Genomic DNA, 23,927 nt, shown 5'->3' with positions numbered 1-23,927 from the left:
GAAGCTATAGATGTGAAGACATTGAGCCCTGGGCTATGAGGACTTGGAGTAGAAGCTGTATTTCTAAGTAGCTAATTTGCTAATGCACACCTACTCTGCTCTCACACACATTAGGATTATAGTCAGCTTCTATAATACTATCAACACACACATGCACATTAGATTGTGCATAAATCCACACATGCCAGCCTGCATACACATCATTAAAGCCATTGATTTGACATCAGAATGAATTATGAGCTGGAGGAGTAGAGGCCTCCATTTAACTGCATCATTTATTGACAAAAAACCTTTTACAGAAGAGATGTGGCAGCAGCTTGACACTGAGCTAGCCATTATCCTACGCCTGTCTATTGGTGTTTGAATGAGAAAATATCTGCATCAGACAAATAAAAGATAATTGGAATCTACTTTTCTCCCTGAATGGATTATTGTCAAATGTTGGGGGGCCATAACCCGCTCCGCTATTGACAAATGCTAATGCCCTCACCAAAGTCTGCTGCACAACCGGTTCAGCCACGGTAAATGGTAGATAGACTGCATTTATATAGCACCTGTCTAGCACCTTTCTTATCGACCACTCAGAGCTGCCACTGATGGCAGAGGCTGCCATGCAAGGTGCCAACCTGCTCATCAGGAGACACCTGCCCATTTACCCACACATACATATACCACATTAACTATATGCATATGTGCACGCACACACCCGAACAATACACATTTATCTACGTCCAATCATATATCGAACATTCTATTCCAATGGGAAAGATCACGCTGTTTAGAAGTGAGAGTTGAAAGGCTGCCAGTGTTTTCAGTTGAGCCCCGGAAAGCATATTTGATCTTTTCCAGTTTTAGAGATGACATTATATCCCACAACCAGGACATGTTTGAAGGGGGTGAGCGATTTTTCCTGAAGAAGAGAATTCAACAAAATTAAAGAGGCAAAACATTAATTTGTATAGCAGTCATTCTAACCTCCTCCTCAGGGACACCAAAGATAGCAACCTGAGACGATGATACCAGAGTCAGTTCCAATATCTCTGACATAAGATCAAAGAAAGACCTCCAGTATTCCGCCAAGCTCGGGCATGACCAAAACATATGAGTCAAGTCTGCTAGTGCCTGAGAGCATCTGTCACAGCATCAGATCTGATATATGTGCAGTTCAGTATCTTGCCCAAGGACAATTCGACATGCGGACTAGAGGAGCTGGGCCACCGACCCTCTGATTAGTGGATGACCCGCTCAACCTCCTGGGCCACAGTCACCCCAACACAAACAATATTTGCGTCTGTCAATGTGTGTTTCAGGGCAATACTTCAAAGCGATGCCTCCACAATAATCCCTCTATTTTGATTGAAGTATTGCCTGCGTGAAGTTAGACACAATTCCCAATTTAAACTTTATAGCAACACATGCCTGTCTGTATTCACACACACTGCTGTATTTTGCTACTGCAATCTGAAAAGTTCTCTCCTTGCCATCTTCTTCACCCTAGGAGGGCAGTCTCACACACACACACACACACGTACACACAAACACACACACTGTGGTTAAGGCCTGTAGGTGGAGGTAGCAGCAAAGAACATGGAACATTTTCAGTCTGCTAGAAAACTAACTCCCTACAACTTCTGATGGGTCCCAACCTGGCAAGAATACAAATTACTAAGGGTTTGACTGAGAGCACGCTGCTGAATTTTAAGCTCTTCCACTCCCGCCCCCCTACCATAGACCCATTTTTGGGGGGAACAGGGGATGTTTAGGAAGAGATAGCAGGTCAACAGTATATGCCACATAGAAATGGTTTACATCATCTGAAAGCTGGGAGCCTGAAGATCAATTTGAAATGCAGTTCAGCACTTTTCTGGTAATAAATCTGTAATGAACATTGTGTTTTGGTTGGGCGCCTATTCAAATTTTTAGAGTTTAGAGTGTATAAAGGCTTGGAACATTATAATGGTAGTATATGATGGCCATTCCCATGCTCAATTATGTCTCATAAGTTGTTGCAGCAATTTTTAGGTTGATGCCATTTGGTGCACAGATTTGATGCAAAATTTAACCATTTTTGACAACTAAAGAATAAAAAAAAAGATCAAAAATACCTCCAAAATACCACATTAAAACGCCAAGTCCTTGTGGAACACCATAGAAAAATTCATGCTGTTATTTGGTATCAAAAACCTTTGACATTTAGAGATTTCTGTAAGAATTGCATTTTTCAGTGATTGGATGACTAGCACTTCTGTTTTGGAAATTGCTCAGAAACGCCTAATTGTCAACATACTCAGGAAAGCCATATATCCTGTGAACGCCCTCAGTCTCTAGTTTGTGGTTGTAAAGTTTCATGAGGCTGTGATTATCCTATAGCTCACAATAGGTCATTTTATAAAGTGAGGTCAAGTTTCAAAAATGGTCTCACTACGATGAAATGACTACCATAGGGACTAACATCATCTCACATGAATACAATTGGGTTCAGTGGAAAGCCGATACTCTTGTGGATTCAGTCATACCAAATATATGCAATTCCTAGACTTTTTAGGGACCCCTGTATGTAGAAATATTCAAATGCATCACTTTTAGAATAGGCCAAAATAACACATTTATACTGCATGCAAAAAACTGCATGGTTTTTTCCCAAAACTGCATGGGATTAGCATAAAGTGGGCATGTCTGTAAAGGGGAGACTTGTGGGTAACCATAGAACCCATTTTCATTCAGATATCATGAGGTGAGAGGTCAAGGGACCCCTTTGAAAATTGCAATGACAGTTTTTCCATCACCAAAATTTTGCCTAACTTTGGAGCACTATTTAGCCCACTTCCCAACAAGCTAGCATGAAATGGTATCATGGTTACCAATGGATTCCTTAGGTCGCCTAGTTTCACATGATACAAGTATCTTCACTGTAGCTTTAAAATTATTGTCTTTCAGAGGCCTGCTACAGCCTCTGAAAGACAGTAATGTCACCCAAGGACCTCGGGCAGTGAAAGAGGGTAAAGGGTCAGTTCACACAAATTATAGAAAAACATATTGGCTCTCTTCCCTCTAGTGGTATCTCTCCATGCGGATAGTTTTGGCTTTATTTGTGAAGGTTTGGAGATATTTAAGATTCCTGCAACATGTTCTATTTTTCTTCAACAAGTCCTCCAATCTGAATCATTCAAATATGTTTGTTATTGTCTTCCAGAACAACACATGGAATAATTTTCTGGTCTTGTGATATCACTTGAGTCAGCATCAATTGGGGCTGAAGATTTCAATTTTGAAAATAAAAAAATATGGGGGTGTAGAGTTAGAAAGAAGTGAGATTACCAGACCTCTGCTTGATGCCAACGGCTCCAGGCTACAATAGCTCCTACTAGCATACACATGAGTGAATCAAGTCGAGTTGCATTGTGGGTTTTGACAAAGAATGCGTGGAATAAACAAGACGATATCTGTAGTTCTGCTGCATCAAGTTTGATTTGTGAGTGTATAAGCGTGCAATGCTAAATCAGTGGAATACTCTTTACACTTTAAAGAAACTAATGTTGATTGATAGTAGGAGACGAGATGTGAAAGTCAAACACTTCGTATGTCCATCCATCAACCCAAACTTCCACCATAAATGGTAAATGGCTGCATTTATATAGCACTTTTATTCAAAGCGCCTCTCATTTACCCCTTCACACTCTCACACACCAATAGCAGCAGGTACCATTGAAGGTGCTGGCCTGACCATCGGGAGCAATTCGGGATTCAGTGTCTTGCCCTGAGGGAAAGGGGAAGTTCAACCCTGCAATTAGTGGATGCTTTGCCTGCTGAGCCACAGCCTCCCTGGAGTTGGTCTGGCTTATATTGTGATCACAGCTCAGCTGTAAACATCTGTAGTGTGACCACATTTTTAAAGAAAAATATCCACCCATCATTTTGAAAGGTCACCTAAACTCCACCTCTTCCTGCAATCTCAAGCTGTCAGTCAAAAAGCAACAGACGAGCTCTTCCCCTACAAAGGAAATAAGTAAGTAGAGTCCATACACTAGCATCACCTCAGGAGATGGGACCACTATGATGCACTATGACACTATGAAGAACAGTGTCATATGACCACTGGGGTAAATGAGCTAGCAGTATATGTAACAGTAACCTAGACTAACAAAAAGTAGCCTACAGATGTCTCTGTCTGTCACATAACTTTTACCTTTCACATTGCAGTGGTCACCCGCATGTATCCCACATCACTGCCCATGACCTGAGAACCTCCATGTCTGCCAGCTCTGCCTTCCTAATTTACACATTGAGATCTGATCATGATGCAGGCATACTGGAGATAATGAGAGCACTTATTAATATCAAGAAAAAATGCAAAGGACCGTGTTGTCTTTACCCAGAAAACTGATCTAGATACAGATCACGTTAATCTCAGACTGAAATGAGGTACTGAAGACAGATATGAAATACAGAAATAAAATGAGAACAGTTGTTTGATACTCATAGAGCTAAATGAGAAAAAATGTTTGTCTTTGGAAGCACTAACCCTTCACTTCAACATTTTTCTTGCTTTATCTTTTCTTCTTTTCTGTTACCGTATTCAGTCTCACTTTTTTTTTTTGCCATAGTGGCAAATAACATGAAGACAGCATTTTGACCACCATCATGGGACACTACAACTGCAACTCTCCACAGAGCGTCTCATCAAACTCTGTTGAGGCCAATACATGCTTTCTGCATGTGCGTGGCGGTGAAGGTCTGCGTTGGTCCAAGTGACGTAAATTTCATTGTCCAACCATATCAGAGGGTCTGCGCGGTCTGACCCTCTGCTCACTTTGTGACCACCAGACTGTGCACATAGCAAGCATGCCAACTGCACATGTACTAGAATGCCTGTCTTGTCTACTGTATGTATGTACTGTATTCCTCTTCTTATTAAGCTGTCATTTTTCTTTTTTGACTTTTCCTGTTCAGCAACATATAGGAACTCCTTGGCTTTATGTAAAACAATACAAGGGGCTGTGTTGGTGTAAGCGTGTTTTTTAAAGTGCTGGTGAAACAATGAAGTCCGATTGGAGTAACAGACTATTGAACTTAAAGACTGATCAGAAAAACACTGCACAGTGGTTTGTAGTATTCACAGACTGGATTTTACATCTCCGGAAATCATGCTGCAACCCTGTTTACCAGTACATGGACCCTTGATTGTAGTATGTATGGAACTGCATGTGCATCTGCAGTCTCTGTACAAGTCAACAGCTGTCCGTGGATGCAGAACACAGAAATTACAAGTTGGTCTTTAGGTGGGTTAGCAGCTCCTCAAGGCAAGGTGAGGCCTTTACAGACACCACTGAAGTTTTTGAGTAAAATTATATCATTACCCTCATCACAATGGTGCGTACACACAAACACACACACACACACACACAACAGTGTCAGTACCCAGCGATGCGGGGATCATGAGAAAGAGCTGAATATTCCTGCTATGGATGGAGGTTGAAATGAAAACCATGTTGTGCTGCAAGCATCCTCACAATCACCTTGGTGTGACTGCACACTGCCGGCTGAGAACAGATGAAGAGATTTAATCAATTCTTGTGTTTCTTTCTTTTTCACCACCAACATTAATTCAAAACACGGGGTCTTAAATCTGAGCTTGCTGCTGGTGAATATATGAGAAGAGAAGCAGTTAAAGCCTGGACCAGCTGGAAAAGATAAACAGGACTGGTGTTAATGATGTGTGGGGCTAATACTCTCCTCTGAAATAATCACATCAGACACACCACGCAGTCTACCTCTGATATTATATGAAATCTCCCAGGTCTCTTTTAGATATGGTCAATCTGCCATATCACACATTATACACATGATCCTATAAAACATCGAAATGCATAATAATCAAGACATACTGAGAGAAAAGGGATGACTCCAGTCTGTCTCAAGGAAAAATAATAATTAAGTCAAATACTTCCTAAAAATATCACAGTAAGTTGAGATAAATGTTTAAAATTAATCATATATTAAATTTAATATTAAATGCTTAACCTACTAAAATAATAATTTCACACTAATTACAACATAAGCAGGGTAGCATATTATTAGATTATGGGAGGGTTATGAGGTGCCTTTACATCACAAAACCTTGTGTGAAATTATGACATTAACGTGAACCAGAGAGCGTAAGTGTTATGATTTTAAAATACTTTATCGTTTTTTCATTATTTTACTTTAACCAGCAAATTGCTAGCCAAAGGCTAAAATCACAGCTGACTGACAACTAACAACGCTATTCACAAACCTTCACTTAAAAAAAAACTATACAAAACTGTGTGAAACCCCCCAGAAAAGAATCGGTGTGGTCCATCTCCACATGTTCAGTCTCCAAACACAACACCCAACCAATTCAACAAACCAAACCAGCACTCTGAACTTTGGAAAACCAACCCGGACCAAGACAATTTTTAAAAATCAGTGCAGCAGAATCAGAGATATCCTGACATTTAGTCCCTACTATGGTCTTAACCTCCAAAAACACTGGCTCCTACATTTCCCATAATGCAACGGGATAGTATCCTCAATTGTTACTTCCTGACTGGTAGAGTCTGGTAAAAAAAAAAAAAAAAAAAAATATTATTTTTTAATTTATGTATCTATTTTTTTTAAAACAAGAATAAAACTTAAGGGATCCTTGCTGGTAGTGTAATCTACGCAAGAAGTGATGGCATATGACTGGGGGTGACTCATTGGGATGGGGAGATGGTCAGCTCACCCCCCTGCCGACCCTACTAACAGGCCAGTCCAGTTTTTCAAATGTAAGCATCAGATTAAACATCAAGTAAGACCATCTGTACATCCATCTCAACATCGAAGGAAAAGGTCCTGGCCACATGGATCTTCTGGGGTTCCTAACCACCCGGATGGAGGAGCTTCTACCCTCTGGTCACTGGGATCCTGGATGGGATTGCTACATAGGACTGTCATCCGAGGCCGTTAATCGTACCACAGAGCATGCCTGTAAAAAACTACGTCAAGTTCAAAGCAGTGTTTCATCAGCAAAAAGACCTGGACTGTGTTTCATGAAGTGCTTTTTGGACTACTGTTGGTACTCATTGCTGTATTGCTGTATGTGTCTGTCTGGCCAGAGCAATCAACACTGATGGAAAACAGCTGGGACACAGAGTGATTGAGCTTGGGACAAATGCTGGCTCATGGCCAGTTGATGCTCCTACAGTGAGTTTTCATCATAACTTACTGGGATATTTTGCAATCTATTCCTCTGTCCTGCGACACGGACAAGCCCAGGTGCCAGAGTGAATCACTGATCCAGTGGACTGGTCATCTGCCACCCCGTTTCAGAGAATAGCAGGTCTTCTCTTCATGCTGATCCTGCTCTCCAGAGATGGTCAGCTAAATCCTGGACCAGTGACCCCTGGAGTGCTGCAGAATTTCAATGCTGATTTGTGCCCGAGTGTGTCTGGGACTCCTCTGGTGCCAGTGATGAATGAGCAGCAACTTTCTAAGCTGGGCTAAACTTTGTTAACACCAGACATGATGTCTCCATGAATAACTTTCACTACCAGGCTGTGGAAACCTTGATCTAGTGTCTCTCTCACAAAACCTGCTGCTGACACCACTGTGTGTCAAAACCCTGCAATGAGGAGGCAGAGGTTATTTAAAACCTTACAAACTGTCAATCATGCAAAAGTGTTATGGGACCTGAAGCTGAAACTGAGGGGGCTATTTAGTTGACATTTTAACATCAGAAGCATTACTGCAAAGAGCAATCAGCTAACTCATCTCGTGTCTGACTCAAATCTGGATTTTCTCTGTCTGACTGACACATGGTTGAAACAAACAACTCCTGCGAGTGTGTTCACCGTGCACTGATACCAATGTTTTAGAAGAGACAGACCTGATGGAAGAGGAGGAGGGGTGCTTTTTATGTGAGAGACAACATCAAATGTTCAAATCACGTTAGAATATGTTGGGATAAAAATCCCAACAAATGTCTTTTAACATCATAGGTATCTATAGGCCCCCTTCTGCAGATGACACTTTCTATGATCAACTCACAGAAGTCTTGAAAGAGTGCAATCTCAACAAAGAATTATTACTTATGGGTGACTTTAATGTGAACTGGGAGGATAAATCTAAGAGGAAAAAACTAAAAATGATCACAGAAAAATTCCAACTAGAACAACTAGTAAAATGCCCAACTAGGATTGCAATCCATTGCAAAATGGTCCAGTACACAAATCAATCTGATATTTACCAAATTTAACAAACCAGAAAGAATAACTAAAAGTTATAATTTAATCACTGGCTTATCAGATCATAACCTAACCCTATGTGCAAGAAAGATGAGATGATGACATCATCAGGGTTATTTTCTAAAATATTGGAAAGCTCATAGAGCTGCAACAATTAGTCAATTAGTTTGCAACTATTAAATTAATCGCCAACAATTTTGATAATTGATTCTTCTCAAATATGAATATTTTCTGGTTTCTTTAGTCCTCCATGATAGTAAACTGAATATCTTTGGGTTGTGGACTGTTGGTCAGGACAAATGAAGACATCTGAGGACGTCACATTGGGCTTTGTGAAACACAAATCGACAGTTGTCACCATTTTCTGGCATTTTATAGAACAAACAACTAATCGATTAATCAGAAAATAATCAACTGATTAAGTGATAATGAAAGTAATTGTTAGTTACAAGAGACATAAAACTTTCACATATTGAGTAGTACTCTTGATGACTAATACACTTAACTTGGTGTGTGAATGTGGTGGACTCTACCTTTATAATAATTTTAATAATTTACAAAAAAATCCTCAGTCCTCAGGGACCTATTGCAGCTATTGCAGTTGATGTAGGAAATGTTAAAGGAGATTGGGTTTACTAAAATACTAAAAATGAAATATTCCACTGCCAGATAATTGCTGAAAGGAATAATTACACTATATCTAAAGCAGCTTTCTTCAATTTGTGGCACAAAGGATTTTCAGCTTCACTCCAAAAATTCACATCAGTGGAAGGCAGACAGGACAGGGCCTGATGCTGTGACAGCAGCCAGGAGGAATGATTGACAGGCAGCATATGGATGAGAGATGAAACCCATCAGCAGCAGAGAAAGGACACACTGTGGTAACACAACGTGCACACCTTTTGTGTTAATGGATGAATATTAAAAACTATAGCCTACTGGGAGTGTGTGACATTACACACACCATCCTAGGTGTATGTGTGTGTGTGAGAGAGAGAGAGAGAGAGAGCTGTGATGAGAAACTGACAAAGTCATTTCTCTGCCTCCTGAAAATAATCCCTGTGGAAGGACTATATGTCTGATAGCAGCTCTGGACCGACCAACAGAGAGGAAACCCAGGAGAGGGTGAGAGAGAGAGAGAGAGAGAGAGAGAGAGAGAGAGAGAGAGAGAGAGAGAGTGAGAGAGAGAGAGAGAGAGAGAGAGATATTAATAAGAATTAAAGAGAAAGTCCAGAATATTGGATGGAATACATAAAGTAATGTCACTGTGCCTGTGTCAACTGTTTATGCTTTAATAAAAAGAAGGATCAGATATCCACTGATATGCTGCTGATATCAACTTGGTGTCATATACGTCCCCATATCTGTGTCTCATATTGAAGTAATAGACAAGCTACCAAAGACACTTATTATATACTACATTAATTTTAATTCTGTATAAATCTGTATTTAAATGAATCTAATGACTGTAGTGTTAGCTGGTTTCCAGTCCTTCTCATTTCACTGAAGATCAACAGTCTAGTTTACTGTTTTGCTTCTGTGGTCCATACAGTTGCATCCCTATTGCTCCAAGCTACCCCTGAAAAAATGCAGCACAATTCAATTCAATTTCAGTATTTACATGAAGATGCAGATTCACGCTAGGCTGCGAAACAGAGGCTATGATGTTACCTGTATATGAGTAGGTATGTGTTTGTTACATTTGATCATTCATGTAATCAACGCACCCAAACTGCAACATAAGGCTGCCTGTTTGTTCACAAAAATGTCACTCAAGAAAAAAAAAGGATTTCACAGTGTAAAGCTTTAAGTCCTGCTGTTGAAAATCAGTACTTAGCAGCATCAGCAGTTGTAATAAGGGACCAGAAACAATTTTAAAATAATGGCAGAGATGAGGAGAGAGTAGTTTGATAGTAACTTACATAAAGACTCTAGGAAGCTGTTGGAGTGTGAGACTTTTCTTAACAACTAATGATTTACATTAATTTTCATACCAAAAAGCTAACAAAAAAACATTGTCAAACTTCTCAGTAAACTGGCAGCCATGAGGCACATCATAATGATTTCAGTAATAGCCTATATTTAAACTCCAAATCATTAAGATGAAGGCAGAGCAATTCTTAAACCCAACAATTGTTTTCCAGCAGTGGGAAACTATCTCATGACTCTCATGAGACACTTGCCTGATGCCATGGTCACACCACAAAGTGATATTCGCTTGCATGCGAAATTAGTGCAGGCTTAGCTGGTGAACTGCTGTAGCTAGCCAAGCTAACTGCTAACTCGTGCAAGTCGGACAGAGTGGTTCCCAGAACTTCTCTCTCCTGTCATGTTTACATCTACCTGGCATTTTGTTCACCATTACACAATATTTCATTAAATAATAAGTTATTGAAGAGGGAAAATAAAGCAGTTAGCAAAATCATTTGTTCGCTAGTTTAGCTTGGTTGCTAAGAGTAACTTCCCACAGTTTATTTGTAAAAAAGACGTATATGTACCATTGACTCCTGTCTCATAACTGTCTGTAAACCATTGCTATTCTTCACTCCAATACAGGACTTAAATAAAAGTGAACGTTGCAACATAGCTCACAAGCTAGCTTCCTTCACATTGGATTCTTCGGCTCTCCGTCCTCTCAAACGGTCAGCTCTGTCAACATCATGGCTGATTAAGAAGAACTGGATACCAGACTCAAAGATGGTGCCCTGTTCATTCCTAGGAATGATGCTAAGTGGCGCATGAAAGCACAAAATCAGTTTGGCTGTAAAGAAATTACCCAGATGTTACTCACGCTTCCACATTTCACGCTTCATAGAGCATGCTCAGTAGAGAATTACGCTGGCCGAGCTGGATGATTTCCGGTTGGCTCTCCATTCACTTGAATCGGGATGAAATAATTTAATGGTGCGTCTCTTCTGGACTCTCCAAATGTTGTTGGACCACATGGATTGAATTCTGATAATAAAACAAGTCATTTTGTGGGGATTGTGACGCTTAAAAAATGTATTTATTGTTTTACAGCCGCTCCTTTTCCTATGACTGTATATTTGAAAAATGCTTTTTTGGCCAGTGTGCATCACGTGATGGACTCAGAAGTTGTAATTACATGGTTTGGCCACTATGTCAAATTTCACAGCCTGGCGCACTTCTGGGGGCTTGATCAAGATGGGCTGCTGTTGGTCAACTGCACAAATTCATGGGTCAAAGTTCACCAAAGTGACAGCATCCCCTGCCAGCAAATCCGCTGATCGCAGATCCACTGTAATGATTTTTTTTCTTTTACACTTTTACATTTATACAAGATCGACATACAAAAAAGGAAACAAACAACAACCACAACACCAACAAAAACAACAACAAAAAGTACAGAACAGTACAATGACAGATTATACAACACATAATATAGAAGGGGGGGATACAGTATAGTGCTTCACAATGAATTATTGATTTCATTATCATAGGGTCTACTTGACCTGTATAGGAGGAACCAAGGTTTCAAAATAAATTCACATAGGACTGTTCAGTACTAGTCTGTATTAAGTGCAAATATGTGATACTGAAATGCATTTCCAACCTTGATCCCAGTCCATTCCAGAATTGTATTTAGTATTGCTGATCATATCAGCTATTCATTCCATATCAAGATTAAAAAATTCAAGCAACCGTGTTTCTAGAAACATTTTGGATTACCAATCTTCCAATTTAATTTATTTAAATCATTTTCGTTTAAATCCTGTCTTTTTTTGACTGTAGCTGTATTGCCCTATACCCTAGCAAGCAAACAACAGGACAAGGAGAGAGATTTATATTCATTATTACTGAAATCGAATGAACACTCCAGTCCAAAAGGACTTGACTGCAGGGCAGTGCCACAGCATATGAATCAAAGTTCCCACTTGTCCACAACCATGCCAGCAGAGATCAGAGGAGCTTGGGTCTATTTCTTTAAGTCTGTAGGGAGTGATATATGCTCTGCGAAGGATTTTCCAATTGTATAACTCTGAATCTGACTGACATGGAAATTACTGCAGGGTCCCTCCATATTCTTTCTCATTCTGCAGAGGTGAGTGAAACCCATTGGGACTGAGTCTGAATATAGAGATTCAAGGAGGAATGAATCAACATCCGATAGAGAGCTGAGACAGTACCTCTGTCTGATGCTAATTATAGTCAAAGTTTTCTTTGGGAAGTTTTGAGAAAATTGATTTTAATTGTGCATACTGTTATATCTCCTTCTAAGCTCCTCAAAGGATAAAACCTCCACATTCTCTATGATTTGTGAAATTTCTGTAATATTGTGTTGCTGTCATGCATAGCTTGACAGTAGATTCCCTGTAGCTTTAAAAGCTGTATTGTGCCATATTGGACAGGATGTTAAAGCAGTTCTTGTGTTTTTCCATTTTTTTTTTTTTTTTTTTTTTTTTTTTAATAATTTCACATGAGAACTTAATAATACCATTATCTAGCTTTGTGGGTGGAACAGGATGATACCACTGATAAATGCAAGATAATACAGATACACATCTAGGATTCCAAGACCCCCTTTATCTCTCGGCAGTGATAGTTTTTTTTATGATTAATTCTAGACTTCTTGTCTTTCCACAGAAAAGAGGAAAACATTCCGTTTATATTATCAAACCAAGGGTTTGGAATATATAAAGGAACAGAAGAAAATAAAAAAATAAGCAAAAAATTTTCATCTTCAGTACTTCAGCTCTGCCACTGTACAGGCGGTGTTGACCACCTTCTAAGCTCTTCCTTGATATAATGTAATAAAGATTGTGTATTCAAATCAAATATTTTATTAATAGCTGTTCTAATCATTACACTCAAATATTTCATCCCCTCTGCCTTCTAGATAAAAGGCGCTGGTCCAAGATCAGTGATGTATGTTCAGTGATTTAGAAGTAGCTTCACTTTTGGTCCAATTGGACAAGGTCAATGAAATATCATCTGCATACATATTTAGTTTGAAATCAAGATCACCAATTAGAACACCTGTCATATCCTTGTCCCTATGGTTTGTACATGCTAATAGTTCTAAAGCTAAGATAAACAGTAATGGAGACAAGGGACAGCCTTGTCTGGTCAGCTGATGGCAATTAGGCCATTGTTCCTAACTGATGAAACAGGTTCATCATACAGTGCTCTAATCCTTTGTACACTTAAATGAATTGAATTTGCTGAGATTTCATAGTTTTAAATCCTGGAGGCTTTGATGCCCTCTGTTAAACTGGCAGGTGGAACAACACCACAGCAATGAGCACTTAACCACAAAAATGGGGACCCCACATAAAAAAAAACAAAATCCAGTGGATTTCCTTTGAGGATTTCACTCACCCTTTAATTCTTGTATTTTTAACACTCTTCCAGAAATACACACACACACAAAGTGGAACATAGCTCTGTAAAAGATACTGGTTCCAGTTTATTTATGCTGCTGCCCAGTACCAGCTAATGGCTGTTTGAACATTGTGCTGGCAGTCACATGACATCAGACACATTCACAGATCAATATATTTGCCACTCTCAGTGGGAAGAGGGGGCTATGACACACGAGAAAGTATTTTACAGCTCTGTTTGACTCTTGCCAAAACTAAATTCTAAACACACAGTTGCTCTCTGTGTGCGGCTGCATCACTCACACACACACACACACACACACACACACACACACAGTGAGACACAGGTGTTCTTTTTGTTAACCTGAGCAGTGTTCCCTGCTCTAATGTATGTACTGCAAATGTTCCCTGTCACAGGCAATCTGACTGTGGTTGCAGGCAAAACCACTGCTCTCACCTTTATTATTCATCACCAACAACACGCACACGCACGCACACACACACAATTACACACACACACACACAAACCTTAGAGTCCTTCCATATGTGGATAACAAGGCTTGCCTGTCCAAACACATATCTTGGCACATTAGAGGTAAGACTTGATAAACAAGCAGGACATGCTGTGTGTGTGTGTGTGTGTGTGTGTGTGTGTGTGTGTGTGTGTGTGCGCGCGCGCGCTCCGCTGCCATTAATACAGGGTCAGTGCAGTGGTATCGTGTTGAGATCTGCTGTTTCCAGAGCACAGACAAGCTCCTTTATCTCTGTCGACAGCTCCATGCCTGATCTGATTCTGCTTTAAAACTACTAATCACTGCTGAGACATTCTTGGCCTGTTGCATAAAGGCCCTGCAGCAGCTTCACACTTGACGCTACAAAACATCATCCAGCAGTGTTCATGTCAGAGTCTACTCCACGTGAATGTAGATGAGGAGACTTCATGGAGAGGATTTCCAGCTGTAAACAGACTCCATGTATCTGAGGGTTGTTCTCCCCGGAAACTGAATTCAGATGGTGGTGGTCAATAATTGGCAGCCAGTGTTCTCACTAGAAAGGAAGCCATGACCTCCAGTCTTTATGAAAGAAAATAAATATATGTATATGTGCACTGAGCCATCTCTCCCCATTTACAACCTTCTGCTGACTATACTTGTCATTGTATAACAACTTAACCATCTCAATGACACCTGAAACTCCATCCACTTAGGAAGGCCATGCCATGACAACTTTGGATATACCAAGCAAGTGGACGTTGTGTAGATTTTTTGTTGTTAAACTATTTCCAAAGGCTAGAATAAACCTTCAGCATAACCAGAGTTGTTCATGTTCCTGAAAACAACTGCTAGCTACAGTCCATTCACATGTGGAGAACAGGTGGCAGTTTGTGGCGAGGAAATCTTGAGATTTATCCACAACGTAATGTGTTACAGCTTTGCCCATTTAGTAATTTTATTACTGTGCTGACAATATGTATATTATTTATATCTGCCAGAGATCTTTTCTTAGCCTACAAAAGGTGGTGCAGTAAATTCAAATCCTGCAAATGAACAAGTGGGTAAACAAGAATTCCAGTGGGTGTACACTACACTACACCCCTTCTCTCAGCACTGTGATCTAAATTGGACTCTTGGGATCCAAACTAAACACGGTCTGGAGGACGTGGCTGTGTTGTGTACTTTTAACGTCGGCTTTAAACGGCTGCTGTATGTAAGCTTTACGCAGCAGCAGCGGCGGCACATGGACACTCAAGTAGAGGATATCTGTCTGTATTTTGTCTGTCTGGATCACATCAATCCACAAAAATCACAGACTCACACACAAAGCAAGAGCAGCTGTCTGTTGTAGCGCCAGGGAAGGACCTGGAATCAATTTACAACCAGTTATCCACGCAAGCCCCTCATTGCTTTTTTATTTAATTAATTAAGAACATGGAAGACAGGTTGACTTGGCTTCTGTAGCAGGGCAACAAGTACAGGCAAGAAAACAACTGCTCTAAACAATTTCACAGCCCATTAAGGAGTTGATGGATGGGTCAAAAAGAAAAAAAAAAAAAAAAAAGAATTAAATTCCGTCTAGGCAGCCTCATCTACGAATATGGAGCTATTTACTGTCCAAAGCAGAGCGGAGGGGAAAGCAGAGTGACTCCTCCTCTCCTGCCTGACCAGAGGGGAGACACATTTTCCTCTTTCAATTGAGGCTGGAGAGCTGATGGTTTCCTCAAGTAAACTGTGGCCTTTGGCTGCCTGCCCAATCATCCACGGTGGCAGCTCCCTGCCAGTTCTTCTCTCTGACTGTACTGTGTGTCTGTGGCTCTGTGTGTGTGTGTGTGTGTGTGGAAACTCTAGCCTACATTGGAAACTAAAGGCCTTTTTGCTGCCAAGAGTTGTGTTTCTCACATTGGAAAAGGATTTCAAGAGACATAATACAAGAAAGGCCAAAAGGTTTAGTGTGTGTGCGTGTGTGCGTGTGTTTTAGAATGCGTAAGATCTGTCAATTGCTGTGTTTAAGAGTAACATGCATGTTAGACAAAAACAAAATACAGAGGAAAGTAAAGGTATGTATGTAGCATACATGTATGTTTACAGTGTTTTTTCTTCTTTGGATTTCATTTTTTTAATTTTGTGTCCAATATTGATACCAAGCACTTTGATGCATAAGTTAACAGCTGCATTCATTTGATTTTGGGAGGGGGGGGCAGGAGACCAAGTCGAAAACATGTCTGACGTTGTATCATCTTATAAAGTTCTTGCTAACTTTGTTAGCAACCAGTTGCCTTTTTGCACATCCAGCAGACAAAGAGCTTCATTTGGAGTTGAAAAAATTCACCGTCCTTTTAGCTCTGTTTTGGTCTCCATCTACTCCTGAGAAAAATACCTAGCTCTCCCTAGCTGCCAAATGTTTCTTCACCAGCTGGTTGCTAACTTCGTCTGTCTGCTGTTTGGTGCTTGCAGCTAACATACAATGCTAGGCTTATTATTATATTATTAGACCTATTTTCTGAAATAGCTACCTGCTTCTGCTAGAAATAAAGTTGACATGAAAAGAGCAGAAGTTGTGGACCACAAAACAAAAACAATGAGCTAAAACAGGCTAAAAAGCTCTGTTAAGCTGAAAGAAACTGCGGAATTGGTGACAATTCCCGGAGGGTTTGTCACTTTGTCATCTTTCATATAACAAAGTAATTTCATCCATTGTTAATATTTAAAAAACAGATAAGTGCAGCTAAAAGTTTTTTGAAGGTTGTACTCTTTTCTCTACCAGTTAAGCCATTGCTCATGCCACACAGTTTTTATTCCAAACAAATAAGAAGCATAAAATTCATCAACTCAACCTGCTTCACAGGAGTTGATGAATTTTTCCCAGGAAACACCAACCAGACACTCAGAGGTTTATGTACTCAGGGTTTGTAGCAGAATGTGCGTACATTTCACAGGCTTCTCAGTCATACCATGCTCAGGTCTGAGCTGGGAGATTTATTTAACTGACATTTTCTCCCCAATAGCCATCCTTCCTTTTTTGCAGGAAAACAATTGTGTGATTGCAGTTGCTGTTTTTTTTCAACCAGTATTTCTAGTTCAGCAGCAGAGAACTTTGTCTCTTTTTTGTGGTTAATTGCTGTCAGACATGCTCAAGATGCACCTTTAACAGCCTAACATCGGGTCTTAATTAGCAGCATTGCATTCAAATGAACTCAACCGCAGTTTTGCTCATTAACACCATCACTCATGCTAAATACCCTGTTATATTAAAAAGATTCAGAGATGCTATATTTTGTAGCCTCACCAGTAATATGTGGTAGGTTTGGGAAATCTACTGGTAGTGTTTAGGGCAATAAATGTCAAAGCTTTCATGAGCTAGATTAAGTTGGATCACCATCCAGTTCTATCCATCAGTGAACCAGAGCAGCAAAACAGACACTCATTCATTCAAAGATCTCCCTCATTACCACTTAAAGAGAGAACTATGTAACTTTTGCTGAACAGCAGCCACTGTGGCCACAAGGGGCAATTACAAGATACTGGGACATTGAATTTCCCTTCATTTCCCAAGACTTCTTCCTGCTGCTTAAAGACGCCATCATTAGAGGATATGACTTTGAACCCATTTCCACCTGGTCTTAAAATGCAATGTACCTGGATGAGGTTGAAATCATTGGAATGCAATTGATTGTCCAGACCTGAGATCTGGTTCCAGGTTTTCTCACATGTTGTGTGGCCCACTGCACATGCACATTAGTGTTTCTCTCATAGACTCCAGGAAAGACTTGCAAATATAAAACCTTCAAGACAGATTACTCTCTAATCATGTCATTATCCAGAAAACAGATCACATATTTATACCAGGTGGAGACCTGTCTGAGAGAGAATTGAAAGGGACCACAGACAGGACATAACAACCTGTCTCCTGGTGAGATACACTGTGTTTACTTCTTGTTTGACTTTGTGATAAAACCATTGAATTGTTGTTTATCTGGACATGTTAAAATATAGTGTAACAGTAGTACGAGTAGAGAGGAGCCATGAGGTCAGAATCAAACTGATGTCAGTAATGCTACAATATCTATCTAAAGTTAGCTACTACTAATTTAATTAGTCATACCAGACACTGATGTGTGGTCAGGGTAGGCAGTGCCTCACTAAAGCTAAAACACGTACTCCAGTAAAACCAGTCAGTGGTCAAAAGTTGTTTTAAAAGTATAGTATGCTCCTACATCTTGCTCCTAAAAACTACTGGTCCTAAACGCAGGAAGTTTAAGGCAATGGGCTGAGGCACAGGCTGTCTGTGCCTATGTCGGCAGGTTTGGCGCAAAGGCCAGTCTTTTTGTAGATTTGTGCATGCATAGTCGGTTCTCATAGTGTGTTGAATGATCAACAATCAGGCAAAGACCAGCCCTGCCCCCCACTTCACGTGACATCCACTCCTTCTTACTCTGCGCCCTCCCTAGCATGGATAGCTTAACAGCAGCGGTCAGCATGGATATTTCTTACTTAAAAAGATTTTCAACATAGTCTTATGAGGAAAAAAGAGTTGTGGTTGCTAATTGGAAACCGACACCTGAACTACACGATCTTACCCAGCCAAGGGGGCAAAAGATTACACAAACTTTTCAAACAGAGTTGTACCAAAAGAAGGACTGGCTATGTGCAGCCAGACTAGCAAGCTTTTTTTGCTTTCCATGCCTATTCTTCTCCTCCAGCAGCGACAGCGTGTGGGTGAAAAGGGGGATACTGTGACCTGAACAATTTACCAAGAGCTCTGCTGAAGCATGAAAAATCCACAACCCATGTCCTCTCTCAGATTGCCTTGAAAACCTTTTGCAAGAGTTGCATTGACACGGCCCTGGATGAGCAGTGCAGGCTCTATATCGGTGTGTACAATGCAAAGGTAGAGGAAAACAGGGAAATCTTAAAAAGCTTCATCGATGTGACCTGTTACCTTGGCAAACAATAGCTGGACTTTCTGGGAAATGACAAGAGCAGTAGCTCTGCCAATCATTATGTTGAACTGCTGCATGTGTTGGCAGAAAAAGATGACAGGTTAGCCACACACTTCAGCTCCTCAAATGTGCTTACCGGCACATCAAATGGGATTCAGACTGATTTAATTGAGGTTATCAGGGGTCAAATAAAAAATGACATTCAAGCAGCATCCTTTGTTGCAGTGGAAGTGGATGAAACTACGTATTCACAAACAAGGCTCAAATATAAGTGGACTTGAGATATGTCAACAGCGCAAGTGAGGTCAAAGACGCTTTTTTGGGATTTGATGACGTGAGTAATGACAGAAGTGCACAGGGAGTATCCGAGTATGTATTGGATGTATTAGAAAAGTATAATTGTGCTGATAAGTTGATCGCACAAACATATGATGGAGCTTCAGTGATGGCCTAAGAGCTTAACAGGGTTTGGGCAAAAATCAAAGAGAAAGTGTCTGAAGCTATATTTACACATTGCTATGCGCATAAATTGAATTTTGTGCTTTCACAATAAGCAAGATTCATTCCAGAGTGTAAAATTGACTGTTGAAGGGCTCACACCATTTTTCAGCAAGTCTACCAAACATACACATTTACTGGATGAAGTTGTGAAATGCCATGTCCTTAAAACGTCATCTGTCGGGTGGAACTCCAATTCTAGGTCAGATGATGGAGAACTCAGATGACTGGGATGGCGAGACCCTCACTGTGGCCTCAGGATTTGATCTCTGGCTCTCAATAGCATTCACCTGTTTTCGCCTGATGGCGTACAATGGCATTTTTAGCATCACAGATGTGCTATTTCGTCTTCTTCAAAACAAGGAAATGGACATTTGCCTGTGCTCTGTGTCCGTCAGAGACACTATGTGTGCCTTGAACAATCAGTGAGAGCAGTTTTTTATGATGGTTTTGAACAGAAAAGTAAGGAACTAAAACTGATAAATAAGGAGACCCACCACCACAAATCTGTCAGAGATGAGATGTTCTTGACAACATCACTGTACGAATGAAAGCCAGGTTTGACCATCTGGAGGAGCTTGACTTAGTTGACTGCAAGAAATTTGCCAAGATGTCAGCTAAATTGGATGATCACAAATTGAAGAGCCTGTCCAGATATGCAAATTCTTGGATCTGATTAGATTAAAGTCTGATTTGGAAGGATTATACTGATCACAAACAGTCTAAGGAATGATGTCTTACATTTTTGTAGACAATGATCTGCAGGATACTGTACCCAAGGCCACAACTTTTCAGTGATAAAGTGCATAAGACCTATAGCTGTAACAGAATAGAACAGAGCAGGCTTTCCTCCATAGCTCTTATTTTCATTGAAAAGGAGAGACATATGAAACTAAGAAATACACCTAATGAAGAGGACTTTTACAACAAAGTTAGGCTTTGGCAATAAACCTTTTATTGGCTTTGTGTATGTTGTCTGATGTTAGGCTACTGTGCACTGACACCAAGTCTTTTTTTCTTTATCCTGGTGCGCCATCACCAGACCCTCATTGTGTCTGGTTATCGGTGCACTTTTGCGCATTTTATAGGAGTGAATAAGTTTTTTCTTATTAAGATGGATGGAGATAAGATAAGATAAGATGGAGCTGCCAGGCAAGAGGAAAAAGAGGAAGAGGATTTCACCGCATGTTACTGATACCAGACCAAGTAAGGCTGTAGCAATATCTCTGATTGCACTGAATTGAGCAAGGGTGTTTTCCAGTGCTTATCCATTCAACGTATCATTTGTCAGAGGAAGATTTTGCTATTTCAGCTTTTAAATGTGACAGTCTGACTTTAAAATCCAAATGAAAGCAGTGAAAGGTTGCACTGTCCAAGACTGAGTCTCTGTGTCAGCAGCTGAACTCAGACCAGCCCCGGCAGATCAGACAGATCAGAGCAGCTGCAGATTCATAAGCGATACAAGCCTATAATAAGAAAAGGAATCTCTCAGCCTCCTACAGACACACACACACACACACACACACACACACACACACACACACACACACACACACACACACACACACACACACACACACACTGCCAGTCACAGACAACAGATCACGCAACAGCTTGTACATTTACAAGTCAGTCGCAGATGAAAGGAAGTGCTACAACCTCAGCTTGTGTAATCCTCGCTCCAGCTTCGCATCTTGAGGAGACACCTCTCTCTCTCTCTCTCTCAGCTGGTTCATTTTCAGGATTCTCTACACACCTTCATATTTCATGTTTTCATCATCATCACCATCATCATCATCAACTCCCACCAAACTGACAACCTGTTCTAGCTAGTAGTTTAAGCCATGACTGATTGTGTAACATTCTTCTTCTTCTTTTTTTTTTTTCTTTTTACAGAGCAGGTCACTTAGAAAAAACATTTCTCTGCTTTCCTCCACTTCCTCACCATCATCATCACTGCCACTCTTCTCAGCCTACTCCTACTCTTTGTTACAGTGCTATTCTCCTCCTCGTCATCATGTCATCCACTCTGGAGGACAATGAAGGTGATAAGGGAACACAGGAAAGCCAGCAGTCAGACAAAGACGGCTTCAAGGCATCATCATTGCATCAGCTGAAGCACACATTTTGCAGTCACAAACACATAATTCCTGTCAGCTGCCTGTAGCATGGATGAGCTCCATCACACACGAAGGCAAAAGAAAAAAGGTATGACGAGCATGTTAAGCACCAGGCAAGTAAGCAACCACGTAACTGTACAGTCATAACCAACATCACAATGTATTAGTGAATAACAGGCATCAGGTGATGCTGTGTGAGGTAACTGTAGAGTTAATATGGTATTAAACTGAAATCATTTTCAGATGTTTGAAGGAAACTCATGTATTTGTAAATGTTTTAAAGCAGATAAAGAAACACCCAAAGAACTGTTATTAAATAAAAATCCACAGGCTGGATGTGTTAAACAAGGCTTCCACTGGGACACTGCTGGCATGTTCTCAGGACTGTTTCAGGAAATTTGGTGAGGTTTTTTGGGTGTGTGCCTAATTTATATATTTTTTAGTCATATTTGTTCAGTTAACAAAAAAAAAAACATAAATATGCCAGTATTTCTTACAAAATAATTATATTCTGGCATTATGGGGAGGGCTTTGACACAGCTTAGACCATTTTGTAGGGAGATAAAATAAGCAGAAAATACGATTAAACAGTTAAAATTATATAGAAAAAGCAGACAAAGAAAAGTTTAGGGTGTGTTAGTAGACTCTTGTCCTCATTTTTTTCTAAAATCATGGCTACATATCTGTACAGACAACAGCTGATAGCATCACATCTGTAGACAGTGAAGGAGAAAATGGTCCACTAACCTGTTGGAAGGAGGCTGGGAACAGAGTGCACTTGTTTTCTCTGGAGCCGAAGAACCACCGCTGGACACTGCGCACTGTTCACTGACTGGAGGAGAAGGGAAACCTGCAGACGATTGGTTTCATACCGGTGATTTTGTGGTGAATGACAACCACCCATTTGAACCTATTATAGTCTCAGAAAAAGCATATTGTTTTTGCTGTTTTTAAGATCTTAACCTTTTAAGCTAAAGTTATTTTTAAAGATCCATCAGGCTAAACGTGTGGCTTATCTCACTACCCGCAAATTAAAAATCCGCTTTCTGGTCATATCTTCACATAAAGCCACAACAGAACATGAGTGCTGCCTTCACTGTATCCTGATGGTGAGTTGGTATATTTTGTTATTTACAGTAATGTTTGCACTTGGTTGCACGCGATTGTTACAGACAGACCGGAGCTGGAGACTGAGCGGTGCTATCAGCGCGCACTGGCCGGGAGTCAACTTACCTCTGTCCCTAAAGTCGTGGTAGGACAGGCGGCGTGCGTTCAACAGTTCAGCCCGTACTACATGCTGACAAGATGCGCGGAGCGACCCTTTCAAGCCCGCTCTGACAGCGTGCAGTGAACTGTGCCTCCTCCTCCAGCAGCGCACGCTACCCGCGCAGAAACCGTATTTATCGACACGGATCTTTCTCCGCACACCTGTGGCTCACAACGGCCACATTACACCCTCAAGTACCCATTCTGTGGGATGCCCCACAGGATCAGTGCACTCACACCATGCCCACGCCCCTGAAAAAGGGTATTAAAAGAGTCCATAGAGACCTACCGATCCGTAGTTTATAATCCGTGCCAGTCCCGGAGCCTGGGAGACGCGCAGCCCGGAGCAGTGCAGTGATGGATGGGAGCGCTGCTTATGTGTCAGCCGGTGTCAGAGCGCAGAGACACGGCCATTCCCTGTCCGAGGCGCACGGTGCGGCGCCGCCTCTATTTACTCCAGCTGGAGGAAAGTCACGCCCACTGTGTGTGTGTGTGTGTGCGTGTGTTTGGTGTGTGTGTGTGTGTGTGTGTGTGTGTGTGTGAGTGTGTGTGTGTGTGTGTTGGGGGGACTACTAAGCATACTTATTTGCAGGGGCGTAGCCAGGATTTTATAATAGGCTGCTAGGTCAAATAAAAATACTGATGAAGAAATACATTAATACATACATTAATTAAGCTCAAAATATGAAATACAAATAAATAAAAATCAAAAATAATTTTAAAAGTCAACCTGTCTCCACCACTCAGGACCAATCACCGGACCTGGGGCGTCACAGCTTTCTCCATGGCTGCCCCCTCTGGAACTCTCTCCCCAAACACATCTGTCCAAGTTCAAATCACCAATCAAATTGCTCTTTTTAGAACTGCTTTTAATGTGTGATTAATGATGTGTGTCATATGTTTTTAGTGTGTTTTTCTATGGCATATGTTTTTAGTTTTTAGTCTATGACATATGCTTTTGGTGTGTTGTTTTTCTATGATTGTTGTAATTTATGTAAAGTGTCTTTGAATACCCTGA

General features: G+C 40.7%; 1 protein-coding gene across 3 annotated transcripts in view; it reads right to left on the bottom strand.

Annotated features, from left to right (window-relative positions):
* LOC121884320 (cell migration inducing hyaluronidase 1) overlaps window positions 1–23,312 on the bottom strand; it is a 219,773-nt gene extending 196,461 nt beyond the window's left edge. Inside the window, exons 1-2 of one of the 3 annotated variants that reach the window (XM_042393113.1) lie at window positions 23,199–23,312; window positions 22,391–22,493 (exon numbers count right to left, since the gene is read on the bottom strand). The gene's annotated coding sequence lies outside the window, so the exon portion shown is untranslated. Of the gene's footprint in view, window positions 1–22,390; window positions 22,494–22,876; window positions 23,060–23,198 lie in introns of those variants that run through there. The other 2 variants (XM_042393271.1, XM_042393190.1) reach the window with 2 other exon arrangements.
* Between the last annotated feature and the right edge of the window lie 615 nt (window positions 23,313–23,927).

This window comes from Thunnus maccoyii, chromosome 1 (assembly GCF_910596095.1).
Source record: "Thunnus maccoyii chromosome 1, fThuMac1.1, whole genome shotgun sequence".
NCBI classification, from domain to species: Eukaryota; Metazoa; Chordata; class Actinopteri; order Scombriformes; family Scombridae; genus Thunnus; species Thunnus maccoyii.
The sequence above is the reverse complement of the archived record's forward strand: the minus strand, read 5'-3'. Positions and strand labels throughout refer to the sequence as shown.